This window comes from Nomascus leucogenys, chromosome 16 (assembly GCF_006542625.1).
Source record: "Nomascus leucogenys isolate Asia chromosome 16, Asia_NLE_v1, whole genome shotgun sequence".
In the NCBI taxonomy this organism is placed as follows: Eukaryota; Metazoa; Chordata; class Mammalia; order Primates; family Hylobatidae; genus Nomascus; species Nomascus leucogenys.
Window position 1 is genome coordinate 46,530,898 of NC_044396.1, and position 18,973 is coordinate 46,549,870.

At 41.0% G+C, this 18,973-nt stretch overlaps 1 protein-coding gene across 7 annotated transcripts in view; it reads left to right on the forward strand.

Moving 5' to 3' along the window:
- Positions 1-18,973, forward strand: part of FAM110B (family with sequence similarity 110 member B) — a 156,035-nt gene that overhangs the window by 86,447 nt on the left and 50,615 nt on the right. The window contains exon 4 of one of the 7 annotated variants that reach the window (XM_030794939.1): positions 4,637-4,753. The exons of the other annotated variants lie outside the window; for them this stretch is intronic. The gene's annotated coding sequence lies outside the window, so the exon portion shown is untranslated. The remainder of the gene's footprint in view (positions 1-4,636; positions 4,754-18,973) is intronic. 7 annotated transcript variants of the gene reach the window in all.

Below are 18,973 nucleotides of genomic sequence, written 5' to 3' on the forward strand. Positions count from 1 at the left end.
TGGAATTTAAATTGTCAAATTACAGTAGGGTGTTGGTGGCTTACACTTGTAATCCCAATACTTTTGGAGGCTGAGTTAGGAAGATCGCTTCAGACCAGGAGGTCAAGACCAGCCTGAGCAACACAGTGAGACCCTGTCTCTACAAAAAAATTTTTTTTTAATTAGCTGGGTATTGTGGCATGCGCCTGTAGTTCCAGCTGCACAGGAGGCTGAGGTGGGAGGATTGCTTCATCCCAGGAGTCTGAGGCTGCAGTGAGCTATGATCATGCCACTGCACTCCAGCCTAAGTGACAGAGCCAAGACCCTATCTTTAAAAAAAACAAAAAAGAGTAATTTGACATATTTAAATTTTTTTAATCAAATGAAAGACAAATTCTGTATTACTACCTGCATAGTTGTTTATTAGTGGCTGTTATAATAGAAATTGTGTAATTGTAAATGTAGTCACTGTTTTCTTACAAAGATCAGCAGAGAGGAAGGATGAGCTACAGTTATGCCCATGGACTGTAGAAGGACTGCCCTGTGGCCCTGTGCTGGAGACGTTATGTGCAGTCTTCACTTGCCCTTCAGAGAAGCATTAGAATCTTCAGTATGTAGATATGGGATATATGTAATATGGGTATCAGAGGCTAAACTTCAGACGAAAGGGCAACCATGTGGTTAGATATACACTGGGTATAAAGCCCAAGTCTACCCAAGGCTCTTCTATCAAACCCCTATCCAGACCTTGCACACCAGTTAATTTCTTTACAATATCAGGGTCATACATGCAACAGGAAAGCCAGTTGAGGGAAGTCGGACAATGGGGAAAGTAGAATGGAAAGGCTACAAGGAAACATAAATGTCTGGTGGAATATTAGAATGATCTGTAGAAACCATGAAAATCTTTAATCAACTAGAGTAGGAAAGAGACCAAAAAGGTCGTATAAAGAGGGAAAGAGACTGTTAGGAGGACGCAGGTGAAAGAGAGGAGATTTAAACAGTGATTGCAGTTGTGCCAGGAGAAAACCTAGACTTTCCAGACCTTCTCACTTTCTTTTCAACCTGTAAATCGTGCTCCCATCTCTAGGTGTGGATGCAGAAAGCATTCATGCATTCTGAGTATTCAGAGAAGTTCAGAGAGATGTGATACTTGCCAGGACCCTGTGTTTAGTGAGCACTGGAGTGTCCTCTCCACACAGGTTTCCCTCTTCCATAGCATAGGATAAAAGAATGCTCAATATTCAATTCTGGCATCATGTGTGTGTATCTGTGTTCAGAGATGCGACCAAAAACCTAAATATATTCCTAATCTGCATTTCTTCTGGAAATTCCTCCTATTCGCCAGGGTAGCAATGCTGCCCTCTCCTTGCACGGTCTTTAGGCAGAGCTTCACAGAGCACTGGCCCTTCATGCTCCTGAAATACTTATGTTTTGCCTTTACTTGAGTCCTACGGGTCTAGTTCTCTATGATACATTTAAAACCAAGCTCCACATCCTCCTTGCTCAGAAAGAGACAGCTTTCACTCGCCATGACTGTCAGTGGAGACCTTTCCTTGGGGAAGAAGCCTCTCAAGTGACTGTCCCTTACTGTGCCTGCCTGTTCAGGTGTTGAGCCCTGCTGACTCCTCCTCGAGGGCTCATGCCTCAGCACAGCCCTCTTCATCACCAAACAACCCCATTACTGACTTAGCCCTATGCTGGTCACCTGCCTCTAGTTTCTGCTCCCACACCAGTCCACGTAGGAGGCAGAAAACTCTTTTTCTTATTTTTATTTTTTGAGACACAGTCTGGCTCTGTTGCCCAGGCGGGAGTGCAGTGGCACAATCTCAGCTTACTCCAACCTCTGCATCCCAGTTTCAAGCGATTCTCCTGCCTCAGCCTCCCAAGTAGCTAGGATTGCAGGCGTGTGCTACCATGCCTGGCTAATTTTTATATTTTTGATAAAGACAGGGCTTTGCCATATTGGATAGGCTGGTCTCGAACTCCTGAGCTCAAATGATCCGCCCGCCTCAGCCTCCCAAATTGCTGGGATTATAGGCGTGAGCCATCACACCTGGCCAGAAAATCTTTTACAAACAGTTTTCATCCTGTTACTTCCCTGCTCTGAAACCTTGTTTCTCCCAGTTATCTGTCTACCAAATTTAAATTCCAAAGCCACCTCTCATCTGGGCTCTTCTACTTACTCAAAGTCAGTGTCTGTTATTCTACTCATGTTCCCTACACACGTGGTTCCTCAGAGCTTATGGGCTGCTGCTTGCCCGAAATCCCTTATCCATTCGCTCTCTTAAAGTCCAAGAGTTCCTTTAGTGCCCGTTTTAAAAGTTACTTTTTCCTTTAAAAGCAATGGTTTTTTTTTCTTAGAATCTAAGAATTTTTGCCATTTATTCATTCAACAAATTGATAATTCATGCAACAAATTTCTTCACAATTTAATGTGTACCATGTGCATTTATTTATAAGTAGTCTTGGAATTATTCTTTGCTATCTCTGAGGGTTTATGTGTTATCTCTTAAATTGTATGATCAATTTATTTAAAACTTTTGCCTTCATCAAAGAACCTAAGCTCTTATATGCTTGAGGGGATGAATAAATAAGCCTTGCCCTCCCAACCCTTCTGTGCAGGGAGCTGTGAGCACATGGGCTAGGGTTGAAATCCTAGAGGAGATTGTAGAAGGCTTTGCAGCATCAGCGCTATTCTATGGACTGATTCACTTCCTGAAGAGGAATGAAGTGATTTACCCACCCAGGAAGCTTTGTGAAAATAAAAACTTTCATCAACAACACAGAATGGAAAGCTATTGTCAGTTCTTAACTGCCTATAGTAGAGTGACGTCTTAATGGGCATGTAGAGACAAACCCATCTAGGGGAAAAGAACCGCATCTCCTCTAGAAGGCAAAGCAGCCCCACTGACAGCAGGAAGAAGGAGGAACTCAGTCTAAACTGTGAAGAACCAGTTCAGATTCTCCCTCCCATGTTGGCTTCTTATCCTTAAATCGCCATTTATTCATCATTTACATTCTGTGTCCTCAGAGTTCCTTATGACTGTGAGCACATAGTCATGTACATTCTTTAGTCTGTGAGTACATTAAAGGCACTTGTGAAAATCTGATTTAAGTTACAGTAAAATTTTTCTGTCTGTCTCTAATAGACTATAAGCAAGTTGGGGGTAAGACTTATGTTTTAACTCTGAAGCTGTAGAATCGAGCACAGAATATAGCAAACTACAGAGGATAAAGAAACGTTTGTGGGGCTGGGCATAGTGGCTCATACCTGTAATCCCAGTGCTTTGGGAGGCTGAGGTGGGAGGATCATTTGAGCCCAGGAGGTCGAGATCAGCGTGGGCAGCACATCTCCTCATTGGTAGGTGTGAGACCCCCATCTCCATTTCTGTTTTGTTTTGTTTTGTTTTGTTTTTAAATGAGCATGGTTGCACACACCTGTGGTCCCAGCTACTTGGGAGGCTGAGGCGAAAGGATCACTTGGGCCTTGGAGTTTGTGGCTTCAGTGAGCTATGATCATGCCACTGTGCTCCAGCCTGAGTGACACAGAGTAAGACCGTGATTCTTAAAAAAAAAAAAAAAATTAAAGGAGATGTTTGTGGAATTTAATAGACTGAAGTTTTTTGTGCATATGAAGGAAAGTCACTGTACATTGCTCATCTATCTTTTTGGTCACTGCCTCTCACAAGCTCTGACAGCAAAATCTTCAGATATAAGACACAACAGCACAGGGCTTAGCAGGGCTGGAAGCGTTATTTCACTGAAAGAGGAGGAGACACAGTCTATTGCTGGAGAAAGAAAGGCAAAAATGAAGTCAGAAACAAAAGAGGGGAGAAGAAACAGAAAAAATTGGGCTGTTTATGTTTAGTTGTAGTTGAACATTATTGTGCAGAATTGTAAGAACTTGGGTGAAACTTTAAACTAGTCAAAGTAAGGAATAATCAAGGCATAATTAGCTTTATTCAAAGGCTGCTTGAATCTGGTCTCTTCAACTGTATTTAAAATAGGGTTTTGTTTCTAGAATTCAGATTACATGGTTTATTTATTCATTTTTTAAATTTTGCTCAAATTGATTGTTCCCTATGGACTCACAGATTCAATATTCAGAGATTCAATTATTTGTGATTGTCTCCACGTTCACTACTTGTGTTAATTCCGCTATTTCAGGGAAGTGGCACCTTAAAAGCCCACATTCCAGGGCCAATGAAGAATACAGAATGCAGGCCACTCCCACCATCCACACCTCCCCCGGGCTTCATGTTCCCTATGTTAATTCTCTCGTCATTTGCTGCTCCATTAAAAATTACGTATCCAGTGTCTAATTTGCCCGGGGGTGAAATGGGGATTAAGAGCCTTTCCCACCTTGAGATGCTGACATTCTTGTAAAGGGATAAAAACTCTATATTTGAAAAATCATCCTAAGAAGAACAGTAACTAGTAGTGCTGGAGTTGGAAGTGATGAAAATGTGAGGAGATCCAAGAAAATGATGAATTTTAGGCAGAACCGAAGCTCTGGGTACATAGAAGAATACGGCTAACTCCTGGGTGGTCCGGATCAATGGCATATGAGAGAATCCACCACAGAACTGTGTGTATTTGAATCTTTGGTTCAAACTAGCTCTCCATATTAGTAGTCTGTCCTGTGTATCCTCAGAAGTTACAAGGCCGTCTTTCCTGAAGTCAGTGGGCTTCTGAATTGTGCTCATGACCAAGACCTTGCTGACTGCCATCTGAATCATATATAGTGGAGGAAAAAAGGAGTCAGCAGAAGGTATGGATGGTGTGCACCTCGCTAAAGAGAAGATGAACTATAATATTTTCAAGCATCATTCTAGTGACAGTTGGCCTATAAGTAGTGTTTGATTTTAATTTCATTTCTAATTTATGTGATTCTATAAGAGTCTGTGTTTTCCTTCCTTCCAGCAGTGGACTTGAATCTCCATTTTCCTTTTTTTTCTTTTTTTTTTTTTTTTTTTTGAGACGGAGTCTCACTCTGTTGCCAGGCCTAAGTGCAGCAGTGTGATCTCGGCTCACTGCAACCTCCGCCTCCCCAGTTCAAGCAATTCTCCTGCCTCAGCCTGCCAAGTATCTGGGACTATAGGCACTTGCCACCATGCCCAGCTAATTTTTGTATTTTTAGCAGAGACAGGGTTTCACCACGTTGGCCAGGATCGTCTCGATCTCTTGACCTTATGATCCTCCCACCTCAGCCTCTCAAAGTGCTGGGATTACAGGCGTGAGCCACTGTTCCTGGCAAAATCTCCGTTTTTTAAACATGATTTTTCACTGGAAAACTTACCACCATGTATGCCTTAAACTCTCCATCCCCAGATAGAATGGGTTGTGAAGCTTCACTCTTTACCTATTCATGGGGATTATATCCCTAGAGGCTGCTGTCAGGTGCCAGCAGGGATTTTATGGATCATTACCAAGAAAATGATGGTAAATGTCCCCACCAAGTGGCATTGATTTCTAAGCATAGTACAAGGAGTAGATTGCACCCTGCATAGATTGCACCCTGCACCTCCCAGGACTTTCCCTCTGGACACTGTTTTACAGGGGGTGTTAGAGTGGCTACACCGAGGCACAGGATGCTAGGGCAGTCAGAGTAGGGATTGATGCATCACTCTCTGAACCTGGCAATTGGCAACAAAAACAGGAGAAAAAGCAGGCTTCGTTTTCATTTACTCTCCTAGTTGTATTTGTGATTCAACATTTCATGCTGTATTGGTAAAGGGAACAAATTACTTTTTGTTGGGGTCAGGCCCCCTTCCTTTAATCGACTGAAGAGTCTTGTAAAGCTGATATATATTTAGCCAGGCATGGTGGCCCACACCTATAATCCCAACCCTTCAGGAGTCCAGGGCAGGCAGATTACTTGAGGTCAGGAGTTCAGGACTAGCCTGGCCATTATGGTGAAACCCCATCTCTACTAAAAATACAAAAATTAGCCAGATGTGGTGGCGGGTGCCTGTAATCCCAGCCACTCGGGAGGCTGAGGCAGGAGAATTGCTTGAACCTGGAAGATGGAAGTTGCACTGAGCCGAGATTGCACCACTGCACTCCAGCCTGGGTGACAGAACGAGACTCTGTCTCAAGAAAACAAACAAAAAGTTGATACACTTCTAGATTAATTTAAGATTTTGACCATTAGCCTATGAGCCAGAGAAATGTTTGTATTGAACTTGGGCCTAAAAAAGTTTCACATTCATTTTTAGAGTATAAGGAATGCTGGAATACCTCTGGCACATTGATTTATGATTTTTAAAATCTTATGATTTTAAGATTGTGTTCACTTTCTTCTCCACCAGATATCTATTTTCTCTACTTTGAACCCTCCACAGATGTCCCTGTTATGAAGTATGCTGCATTGTGCTTTTTGCGGGGTGGTTTATTCCCCACTGCAGTTCTTGGGCACTGGCCATTTGCACACGGAGCTCTAGCCTTTAGGGGCCAGTGCTCAATTAAAAAATCAATGGAATTAATATAAACCTGAGTAAATTATCAATGGGAAAGTATGATTTAACTTACAAAATTGATTTGTAACTTTCCAAAATGTTTTCTGTTTGGTGAAGCCAACTTCCCCAGAAGTGAAACTCCTTAGGACCTCAACTCAATACCTGATACCTGGTTCTCACTTGACTGGCTTGTAGGAGGGGCCCGTTAAATGTTGCTAAAATGAAATTAACGCTGTGTTCATCACCTGTGTACAGTGGTCATGTTCATAACCAAATCTGCAGCTCTTCTAAGGTAGTCTCCAAGAGTGTTAAGCCAAAGTAAATTGCCTCATTTGGAGCCTTTGAGAGCATCTCTCTCTTATTTTTAGCAGTCTTTGGTCACTAAGCATTAGATTAAGATGGTAAGTATAATAAAGAAGAATTATATGAATATATGACTTTAAATCTACCATTAAGAAACAGAAAATTAAGAGATCGCTTGAAGACATTTTATGCCAAATCTGCAACATTTTTGAATTTCTTATTATATTTTATTAATAATACTTCATGTTATACATGTTTACAGTATCTTATTAATTTTAAATTCCACTATGTTTAAAACCATTTTATGATTATTAGACCTTTTCATCCAGTCAGTATCTTGTTTTTCAGACGATCGAAACCTTGCTTTGAAGTGCTACCTGAAGTGTTCTTATGTCTCATACTGAGAAGTCACCTCTTTATTGGCACTTAGCGTTACGCATAAGTAGGACCACTGTGCACTTCTTAGGACATTCCACAGAGAGTGCTACTTCTGTTGTAAATTTGTGCAATATTGCTCTCATGTGTAAAATACTTCACAAACTGCCACCTTTGCAAAGTTCCCAGTCCCCTCACTTGTCAGTGATGGATGGTAATGCTTTAAAGGTCCATTTCAATAGAGGTATATTTCCCCCAGTAAAGACAAAGGAATGTTAATGGGCTAATAGCTCCGTACTGTCATGGCTGACTTATGTGATATTGCACAAGTTGAAGACAGTGGAGCCGGTATTTTGCTTGGCATTCACCGGGCACTTCAGCCCTTTAGTGCATCATCTCCCTTCATTCTCACAACAGGTAGTTGATGGGACACATAGCATGTGATCATGGGGCTAGATTTGAGCTCACACCATACACCGTCTGGTTGCAGATCTGTCCCTCTAAACAATCTTGCCAAGTGTCCAGTGTGCCTTAGGTTCCAGGTGCTTCACAGACTTCGGAGGTAAATATTTTCCTACTATTTAGAAGCCATGTTTTTTCAGCACATTAGATTTTCTGAAAGTTTCTCTGAACAAAAGAACTTGCTGCAGATGCCAACCAAGAATTCCTCCTCAGGGGTGTTTATCATATAGTAGTGCCAAAGAAACCAGCGCTATGCGTCACCTTCTACCTTACCTAGAACCCTGGAGAGGTCACCTATCTATGATTTAGATCACTGGGCTTGCTTGCAGTTCTCTGATTTAAGGCTTCTGTTAGAGCAGCAGCTGTAGCAATTTGCTTTTTGAATAGGCTTGTACATTTTACAAGCACTTTCACTTCAGCGGCCTTAAGGGGCGGAGTAAACTGTTATATCAGCTTCATAGATGAGGCAACAGAAGCATCAGAGAAAAGGGACCTCTCAAAGCTACCTGGATCATAACTAGAAAAGCCAGGATACAAGATCCTCTGCCTCGTTTGCCATCACAACTCCAAAACTTGACCTCTTTCTGGGGCCATCTCCTCATTGGCTCATCGGCAGAATGAATGAATTGAACTCCAGCAGTGATTTTCAAACCCTGTTCCCTGGAGTATTAGTGGTTTCAAAGCTGATGGGGATTGAGATTTGGGGCTCGCCTTTAGCCAAAACCACTCTGCATTTATCTATTTTGCATACCAATGGGCCACATTGTCTTCAAAGAAAGCTTCTGTAGTAAGAAAATACTTTGAAGATTACTGGTCCTCAAAGTTTTTATTACATTCTAAACTTTAACCTTTAGGGGCCAGTGCCCAGTTTAAAAATCAATTGAATTAATATAAACATGAGTAAATTATCAATGGGAAAGTAGATTGGACTTACAAAATTAATTTGTAACTTTCAAAAATGTTATCTGTTGGGTGAATCCAGGAGGCTTCCCCAGAAGTAAAACTCTCTAGGACCTCAACTCAATACCTGATACCTGGTTCCCACTTGACTGGCTTATAAGAGGGGCCCAGTAAATGTTGCTAAAATGAAATTAAAAGAAAAAAACTTATTTTGATACTTGTTTTAAGTAATGCACAGACTATCAAAATGTATTTATTCTACACCTGTTGTAGTATGCTAGGATTATAAATATTCCACAATTAATTTTAAAGGACAATCACAATTTTAGTTTCTCCATTGAACTTTATTTTGCTTCATTCATATATATATTCAGTGAGTCTTCCCTTTTACCCAAGTCTCTCCATAAATGTCTTCATTATTTTACTGACTTGATGAATTCCCAGTTCCAAATGACGCTTCCAGTAATATATCTAGTTTAAAACTCCCGCAGTAAAATAACACTTCTAGACAGAATTCTGAATTCGACGAAATGTGTTTGTTTCTCTGTAATACATTGTCTGTGTTATCTTCATTCTTGGAAGAGATTTGAGTAGAGGGATTGTATATGCTTCTTTTTATGGGATGCTATGAATATGAATACTTATTTAACAAACCAAATTATATTTCTCTCATTCCCCAAACTTTAGAAAGGTTTATGGTTTCAATTGATGGCACACACTAGAATTTGTGTAGAAGTTACAAGGAAACGGAGCTGCACTTGAGAGTTGCACCTTCATCTTGGGTTCAGCAGTGTCCTTAGAGTGAAAAGAGGGTGGAGGAGTTCTAACTGCATTCCAAGACCAAGTGATATTTTGTCCAAAAACTATCAAGGATGGACTTCTCTGCTTTTAACACTAACTTTTTGATCAGAGGGCTCATGGGGTGCAACATGCACACCAACTTGCTGCCTTGCAAACTTGATCCCTTGTAAATCTGTGACATTTTTCCTTGTTACAACAGTTTTATATTCTCATGTATATAAATACTGCCTTTGACAGGATAAGAGACTAGTGCCATGAATATTCCTTTAGCAGTGGTAAAAACTCTGCAATAAAGCTTTGACGTTTTAAGATAACAATCAAATGGTCCAACAAAGGGCAGGAGAAGCTAAAGTAAAAACCTTCACAGATGAATGGTTTTATTTCACATCAACTCTGTGGTCTTAATGCTGCCTATCAGAGGCACATTTTTGCATCAGCCACATGAATTGGTGAACTTTAGTGTATATGGATCATAAAGTATTTCTTCACTTGAAGGTCATCTGTGGCTAAGCTGTAATTTCTGCAGTTCTGTGAACTATCAACCATGTCATTTGAATTGGGGATCTTTATGTAGATGTTTGATGCTTCTATTTCACTGCTGCTTTCCCTCTGCTATAGTGCTTAAAACAAATGGTGTCTGAGATCCACTCTAATCTAGTTTTGTGGTTTAATTCACTTGTGGGTGCCTTAGTTTTTTGGGTTTTGCTTTCCACAAGAAGATGTAATAGAATCTGATCTCACAGGCATTACCTTCTACACCCAAGGGCTTTTTCCCTCCCTTGTCACTTTTTCCCTATTAGCAGACATCATTTTACTTCAGGATTATTTGATTTGGTGTGATAAATGGATTAAGATCAAAATTAGCATCAAAATAATTATGGCAATTTGGAAAGACACCCATTGGGGGAACACTGTAAACACTCCAACTTCATAATGATAGGATACAGACATTTTGAGAAAAAGCTATTGTACAGAGGCACTGATGACAGGTTTTACTTCTGAGTTAGTTATTATAAAAGCTCACATAGCTCTTATTTATTTTTGATCAGGAGATCATGTTTTAGAAGAAAGCATTTCATGGAAGTAAAATGGCATCAAAACTATTGCTTACTTTGAAAACATATTTTTGCCATTTGGCATTTTCTAGAAAATTGTATCCTTTCTACACATGCAGTATGATTTCTGTCCTTCTCATACATTAGCAGGATTCAGTAGCAGACTTTCTATTAACTACAGTTGGCCCTTGAATAACACAGGTTTGAACTGCTCAGGTCCACTTATATTTTCATCTGCGTCTGCCACCCCTGAGACAACAAGACCAACCTCTCTTCCTCTTCCTCCTCCTCCTCTTCCTCAGCCTACTCAGAGTAAGACGACGAGAATGAAGACCTTTATGATGATCCACTTCACTTAATGAATAGTAAATATATTTTCTCTTTTTTGCGGGGGTGGGCGGAGACAAAGTCTCGCTCTGTTACCCAGGCTGGAGTGTGGTGGCATGATCTCAGCTCACTGCAACCTCCTCCTCCCAGATTCAAGCAGTTCTCCTGCCGGAGCCTCCCAAGTAGCTGAGACTACAGACACACGCCGCCACTCCTGGCTAACTTTTTGTATTTCTAGTAGTGACAGAGTTTCACCGTGTTGCCCAGGCTGGTCTCAAACTCCTAAACTCAGGCAGTTTGCCTGCCTCAGCCTCCCAAAGTGCTGGGATTACAGGCATGAGCCACCACGCCCAGCCTGGGATTTTCTAAATAACATTTTCTTGTCTCTAGCTTACTTTATTGTAAGAGTAGAGTGTATCATACATCTAACATACAAAATTTGTGTTAATTGTTTGTTATCAGCAAGGCTTCCAGTCAACAGGAGGCTATTTGTAGTTAAAGTTTTAGGGCAGTCAAAAGTTATACTCAGATTTTCAACTGCATGGGGTGGAGGGTCAGGGTCTTTAACCCCTGGCATTATTCAAGGGTCCACTGTAGTTTACTCAGAATAAAGGCTAAGGTATCTGTACACCCTTCAGATAATTCCTTTGAGCATCTCAGTGGTTTCATCTCATTATTGATAAAGATTGACTTGAGATTTTCCCCATAAGGCCTTTGAGCTCAGATTCTATTGTGTGTTTTTTGTGGAAAGCAAAAACCATAAACTTAAGGTACCCACAAGTAAATTATAATTTTTAATATGAGCAATACTAGTAACATTAACAGTAATAAATATAGCAGTTAACAGATATGAGATGCTTGCTATGCACTTCACCCCCTTTTAAGCATTTACTTGGATTTCTCACTGAATCCTTACAGCCCCTTGGTCCAGATGAGGCAGTGCATGGCAGGTGTAGCCATGCCTTTGCTCTCCTAACCAAGGGCCCTTCTACTAAAGCATGCTCTTTAGTTGTCCAAACAGTCTCTGTAGTGGGCCAAATGTTAATGCCTCTCCAAAAAGTGAACACGGTAAGACAAGACGAGGGCATTTTCATGCTCCTCTCTTCAGCTGGGAGTATGTTTGAAGCAAAGCAGAATGAAAACATTTCCCTTAAAGAAATAGGCTCAGTGAAGACTCCCTCATTCCAGGATGTGAGAGTGCCCATGCCCAGTGTCAGGTTACCTAGCTTCCCTGTCTTTGTTTCCAGCTCCTCGGGGTAGCCTCTCCCTTCCCCAAGCACAGGCAGATTCTGATCATCACCAGGACATTTATCACAGCTCAGGTGTCCTGCTCGTGCTCGCCAAGGCCCTGCTGGACGGCAGGCACTCCTTGCAGCAGAGCCCCATGAAGGGTTTTGGCTCAGCCCTCCTGTCTCTCAGGATTCCACCTCAGAATTTTATAATCATGTCAGCTGTAGCTCACAGCATAATGAGATCTGTGGATGACTTTATCACCACCAGGCTTCCATCAGAGCCCATGCCTGATGGTCACTGGCAGACTAAAGAGGAGAAAAAAAAATAAGCGTAGGTAATTTTTACATATTCATGACAGATGCCCCCCATTCAGCATTCTCATAAAAATACGATCCTACTGAAACTCATTTTTAATGGTGACCCTGAAAATCCAAAATGGGGATCTTGCTTCTCCCCTGCATGTGGTCTCTGGGTTACAAGGAACATGTGAAATGATCCCTGCATGGCAGAGCAGCCTGTTACCACGGAGACAGCTTACTACTTTCCCAGCCCTCTGGCTAGTTCCAGGAACGTTAACTCCATACCAGTTTTAAAGAAATGAAAAGAAGTCTAAGGTTAATATCTAGCTTTTTAAAAGTTATACTTATTGAAAAAAGCACTCATATTAAGTTACAAACAGACTCTTCGCATCTGGAAAGGATTACATTTAATATTATTAATAATAGTACTTCATGTAAGCAGAGTAACCACTGCTAAAAGGCTCACATTCTGTTGCTGTTAATTGAGCCTTCCTTTTTCATATTTTACTTTCAGGCTTGGTATTACACTCATCTGGAGGAAAATAATTGTATTTATTCATACTTTGCTGTTTATGTATTATTTTTGTCTTTTAAATCTCAATATCCTCGTGGAGACATGCTATATTTTTCTTTTTTCTTTATTTTTTTAATTTTACTCTAAGTTCTGGGATGCATGTGCAGACTGTGCGGGTTTGTTACATAGGTATACATGTGCCATGGTGGTTTGCTGCACCCATCAACCCGTCTTCTACATTAGGTGTTTCTCCTAATGCTATTCCTCCCCTAACCTCCTACCCCGCGACAGGCCATGGTGTGTGATGTTCCCCTCCCTGTGTCCATGTGTTCTCATTGTTCAGCTCCCACTTACGAGCAAGAACATGCGGTGTTTGATTTTCTGTTTTTGTGTTAGTTCACTGAGATTGATGGTTTCTAGCTTCATCCATGTCCCTGCAAAGGACATGAACTCATCCTTTTTTATGGCTACATAGTATTCAATGGTGTATATATGCCACATTTTCTTTATCCAGTCTGTCATTGATGGGTATTTGGGTTGGTTCCAAGTCTTTGCTATTGTGAACAGTGTTGCAACACACATAATATGTGCATGTGTCTTTATAGTAGAATGATTTATAATCTTTTGGGTATATACCCAGTAATGGGATGGCTGGGTCAGATCCTTGAGTAATCGCCACACTGTCTTCCACAATGGTTGAACTAATTTACACTCCCACCGACGGTGCAAAAGCATTCCTATTTCTCCACATCCTCTCCAGCATCTGTTGTTTCCTGATTTTTAAATGATCGCCATTCTAACTGGCATGGGATGGTATCTCATCATGGTTTTGATTTGCATTTCTCTAATAATGAGGGATGATGAACTTTCCTTCATATGTTTTTTGGCTGCATAAATGTCTTCTTTTGAGAATTGTCTGTTCATATCCTTTGCCCACTTTTTGATGGGGTCGTTTATGGGTTTTTTTTGTAAATTTGTCTAAGTTCTTTGTTGATTCTGGATATTAGCCCTTTGTCAGATGGATAGATTGCAAAAGTTTTCTCCCATTCTGTAGGTTGCCTGTTTACTCTGTTGATAGTTTCTTTTGCTATGCAGAAGCTCTTTAGTTTAATTAGATCCCATTCGTCAATTTTGGCTTTCGTTGCTGTTGCTTTTGGTGTTTTAGTCATGAAGTCTTTGCCCATGCCTATGTCCTGAATGGTGTTGCCTAGGTTTTCTTCTAGGGTTTTTATGGTGTTAGGTCTTACATTTAAGTCTTTAATCCATCTTGAGTTAATTTTTTGTAAGGTGTAAGGAAGGAGTCCAGTTTCAGTTTTCTGCATATGGCTAGCCAGTTTTCCCAACACCATTTATTAAATAGGTAATCCTTTCTCCATTGCTTATTTTTGTCAGGTTTGTCAAAAATCAGATGGTTGTAGATGTGTAGTGTTATTTCTGAGGCCTGTGTTCTGTTCCATTGGTCTGTATATCTGTTTTTGTGCCAGTACCATGCTGTTTTGGTTACTGTAGCCTTGTAGTATAGTTTGAAGTCAGCTAGCATGATGCCTCCAGCTTTGTTCTTTTTGTTTAGAATTGTCTCAGCTATGCGGCCTCTTTTTTGGTTCCATATGAAATTTACAGTAGTTTTTTCTAATTCTATGAAGAAAGTCAGTGGTTGCTTGATGGGGATAGCATTGAATCTATAAGTTACTTTGGGCCGTATGACCATTTTCATGATATTGATTCTTCCTATCCATGAGCATGGAATGTTTTTCCATTTGTTTGTGCCCTCTCTTATTTCCTTGAGCAATGGTTCATAGTTCTCCTTCAAGAGGTCCTTCACAGCCCTTGTAAGTTGTATTCCTAGGTATATTATTCTCTTTATAGTGATTGTGAATGGGAGTTCACTCATGATTTGGCTCTCTGTTTGTCTATTATTGGTGTATAGGGATGCTTATGATTTTTACACATTGATTTTGTATTCTGAGACTTTGCTGAAGTGGCTTATCAGCTTAAGGAGATTTTGGGCTGAGACAATGGTGTTTTCTAAATATACAATCATGTCATCTGCAAACAGAGACAATTTGACTTCCTCCCTTCCTATTTGAATACGCTTTATTTCTTTCTGTTGCCTGATTGCCCTGGCCAGAACTTCCAACACTATGTTGAATAAGAGTGGTGAGAGAGGGCATCCTTGTCTTACGCTGGTTTTCAAAGGGAATGCTTCAAGTTTTTGCCCATTCAGTATGATATTGACTGTGGGTTTGTCATAAATAGTTCTTATTATTTTGAGATACATTCCACCAATACCTAGTTTATTGAGAAACTAGGAGTTTGAAGGGGTGTTGAATTTTGTCAAAGGCCTTTTCTGCATCTATCGAGATAATCATGTGGTTTTTGTCATTGGTTCTATTTAGGTGTTGGATTATGTTTGTTGATTTGCATATGCTGAACCAGGGATGAAGCCTACCTGATCGTGATGGATAAGCTTTTTGATGTGCTGCTAGATTCGGTTTGCCAGTATTTTATTGAGGCTTTTCACATCGATGTTCATCAGGGATATTGGCCTGAAATTTCCTTTTTTGGTTATGTCTCTTCCAGGTTTTGGTATGAGGATGATGCTGGCCTCATAAAATGAGTTAGGGAGGATTCCCTCTTTTTCTATTGTTTGGAATAGTTTCACAAGGAATGGTACCAGCTCCTCTTTGTAGCTCTGGTAGAATTCGGCTATGAATCCATCTGGTCTTGGACTTTTTTTGGTTGGTAGGCTATTAATTACTGCCTCAATTTCAGAACTTGTTAATGTTTCTGTCCAGGGATTCGACTTCTTCATGGTATAACTTGGGGGGGGTGTATGTGTCCAGAAATTTATCCATTTCTTTTAGATTTTCTTGTTTATTTGCATAGAGGTATTTATAGTATTCTCTGATGGTAGTTTGTATTTTTGTGGGATCAGTAGTGATATCCCCTTTATCATTTTTTATTGCATCTATTTGATTCTTCTCTCCTTTATTAGTCTGGCTAGTGGTCTATCTATTTTGTTGATCTTTTCAAAAACCAGCTCCTGTTTTTTTGGAAGGGTTTTTCATGTCTCCATCTCCTTCAGTTCTGTCTGATCTTAGTTTTTGTCTTCTGCTAGCTTTCGAATTTGTTTGCTCTTGCTTCTCTATTTCTTTTAATTGTGACGTTAGGGTGTCGATTTTAGATCTTTCCTGCTTTCTCTTGTGGGCATTTAGTGCTATAAATTTCCCTCTAAACACTGCTTTAGCTGTGTCCCAGAGATTCTGGCACATTGTGTCTTTTTTCTCATTGGTTTCAAAGAACATCTTTATTTCTGCCTTGACTTCGTTATTTTTCTAGTAGTCATTCAGGAGCAGGTTGTTCGGTTTCCATGTAGTTGTGTGGTTTTGAGTGAGTTTCTTAATCCTAAATTCTAATTTGATTTCACTGTGGTCTGAGAGACTGATATGATTTCCATTCTTTTGCATTTGCTGAGGAGTGTTTTACTTCCAATTATGTGGTCAATTTTACAGTAAGTGTGATGTGGTGCTGAGAAGGATGTATTCTGTTGATTTGGGGTGGAGAGTTCTGTAGCTGTCTATTAGGTCTGCTTGGTCCAGAGCTGAGTTCAAGTCCTGAATATCCTTGTTAATTTTCTGTCTCATTGATCTGTCTCATATTGACAATGGGATGTTAAAGTCTCCCACTGTTATTGTGTGGGAGTCTAAGTCTCTTTGTAGGTCTCTAAGGACTTGCTTTATGAATCTGGGTGCTCCTGTATTGGGTGCATGTATATTTAGGATAGTTATTCTTGTTGCATTGATCCCTTTACCATTATGTAGTGGCCTTCTTTGTCTCTTTTGATCTTTGTTGACTTAAACTGTTTTATCAGAGACTAGGATTGCAACCCCTGCTTTTATTTGCTTTCCATTTGCTTGGTAAATATTTCTCCCATCCCTTTATTTTGAGCCTATGTGTGTCTTTGAACATGACATGGGTCTCCTGAGTACAGCATACCAATGGTCTTGACTCTTATTTTGAGACAGAGCTTTGCTCTTTCACACAGGCTAGAGTGCAGTGGTGCAATGTCTTCTCATTGCAACCTCCACCTTCCGATTTCAAGCAATTCTCCTGCCTCAGTCTCCTGAGTAGCTGGGAATACAGGCACCCGCCACTACACCCGGCTAATTTTTGTATTTTTAGTAGAGACAGAGTTTCACCGTGTGTTGGCCAGGCTGGTCTCGAACTCCTGACCTCGTGATCCACCTGCCTCCACCTCCCAAAGTGTTGGGATTATAGGTGTGAGCCACCGCGCCCAGCCGGGTCTTGACTCTTTATCCAATTTGCCAGTCTGTGTCTTTTAATTGGGGCATTTAGCCTGTTTACATTTAAGGTTAATATTGTTATGTGTGAATTTGATCTGTCCTTATGATGCTAGCTGGTTATTTTGCCTGTTAGTTTATGCAGTTTCTTCCTATTGTTGATGGTCCTTACAATTTGGTATGTTTTTGCAGTTGCTGGTACTGGTTGTTCCTTTCCATGTTTAGTGCTTCCTTCAGGAGCTCTTGTAAGGCAGGCCTGGTGGTGACGGAATCTCTCAGCATTTGCTTATCTGTAAAGGATTTTATTTCTCCTTTGCTTATGAAGTTTAGTTTGGTTGGATATGAAATTCTGGGTTGAAAATTCTTTTTTCTTAGAACGTTGAATATTGGCCCCCAGTCTCTTCTGGCTTGTAGGGTTTCTGCAGAGAGATCTGCTGTTAATCTGATGGGCTTCCCTTTGTGGGTAACCCGACCTTTCTCTCTGGCTGCCCTTATCATTTTTTCCTTCATTTCAACCTTGGTGAATCTGACGATTATGTGTCTTGAGGTTGCTCTTCTCGAGGAGTATCTTTGTGGTGTTCTCTGTATTTCCTGAATTTGAATGTTGGCCTGCCTTGCTGGGTTGGGGAAGTTTTCCTGCATAATATCCCTAAGAGTGTTTTCCAACTTGGTTCCATTTTCCCCATCACTTTCAGATACACCAATCAGACATAGATTTGGTCTTTTCACATAGTCCCATATTTGTTGGAGGCTTTGTTCATTCCTTTTCATTCTTTTTTCTCTAATCTTGTCTTCACACTTTATTTCATTAAGTTAAACATCAGTCTCTGATAGCCTTTATTCTGTTTGATTGATTTGGCTATTGATACTTGTGTATGCTTCACTGAGTTGTCATGCTGTGTTTTTCAGCTCCATCAGGTCATTTATATTCTTCTCTAAACTGGTTATTTTAGTTATCAATTCGTCTAACCTTTTTTCAAGGTTCTTAGCTTCCTTGCATTGGGTTAGAACATGCTCCTTTAGCTTGGAGGAGTTTGTTATTACCTACCTTCTGAAGACTACTTCTGTCAATTCATCAAACTCATCCTCCGTCCAGTTTTGTTTCCTTGCTGGCGAGGAGTTGTGATCCTTTGGAGGAGAAGAGGCATTCCGGTTTTTGGAATTTTCAGCCTTTTTCTGCTGGTTTCTCCCCATCTTCATGGATTTATCTACCTTTGGTCTTTGATGTTGGTGACCTTTGGATGGGGTTTTGGTATGGACGTCCTTTTTGTTGATGTTGATACTGTTCTTTTCTGTTTGTTAGTTTTCCTTTTTCTGTTTGTTAGTTTTCCTTCTAACAGTCAGGCCCCTCTGCTACAGGTCTGCTGGAGGTCCACTCCAGACCCTGTTTGCCTGGGTATCACCAGCAGAGGCTGCAGAACAGCAAAGATTGCTGCCTGTTCCTTCCTCTGGAAGCTTTGTCCCAGAGGGGCACCCGCCAGATGCCAGCTGGAGCTCTCCTGTATGAGGTCCTGACTGTCTCCCAGTCAGGAGGCACGGGGGTCAGGGACCCACTTGAGGGGGCAGTCTGTCCCTTAGCAGAGCTCAAGCTCGGTGCGGGGAGATCCTCTGCTCTATTCAGAGCCAGCAGGCAGGAATGTTTAAGTCTGCTGAAGCTGTGTCCACAGCCACCCCTTCCCCAAGGTGTTCTGTCTCAGGGAGATGGGAGTTTTATCTATAAGCCCCTGACTGGGGCTGCTGCCTTTCTTTCAGAGATGCCCTGCCCAGAGAGGAGGAATCCAGAGATGCAGTCTGGCTACAGTGGCTTTCTCTAGCTGCAGTGGGCTCTGCCCAGTTCGAACTTCCTGGCGACTTTGTTTATGCTGTGAGGGGAAAACTGCCTACTCAAGCCTCAGTAATGGCAGATGCCCCTCTCCCAACCAAACTCGAGTGTCCCGGGTGGACTTCAGACTGCTGTGCTGGC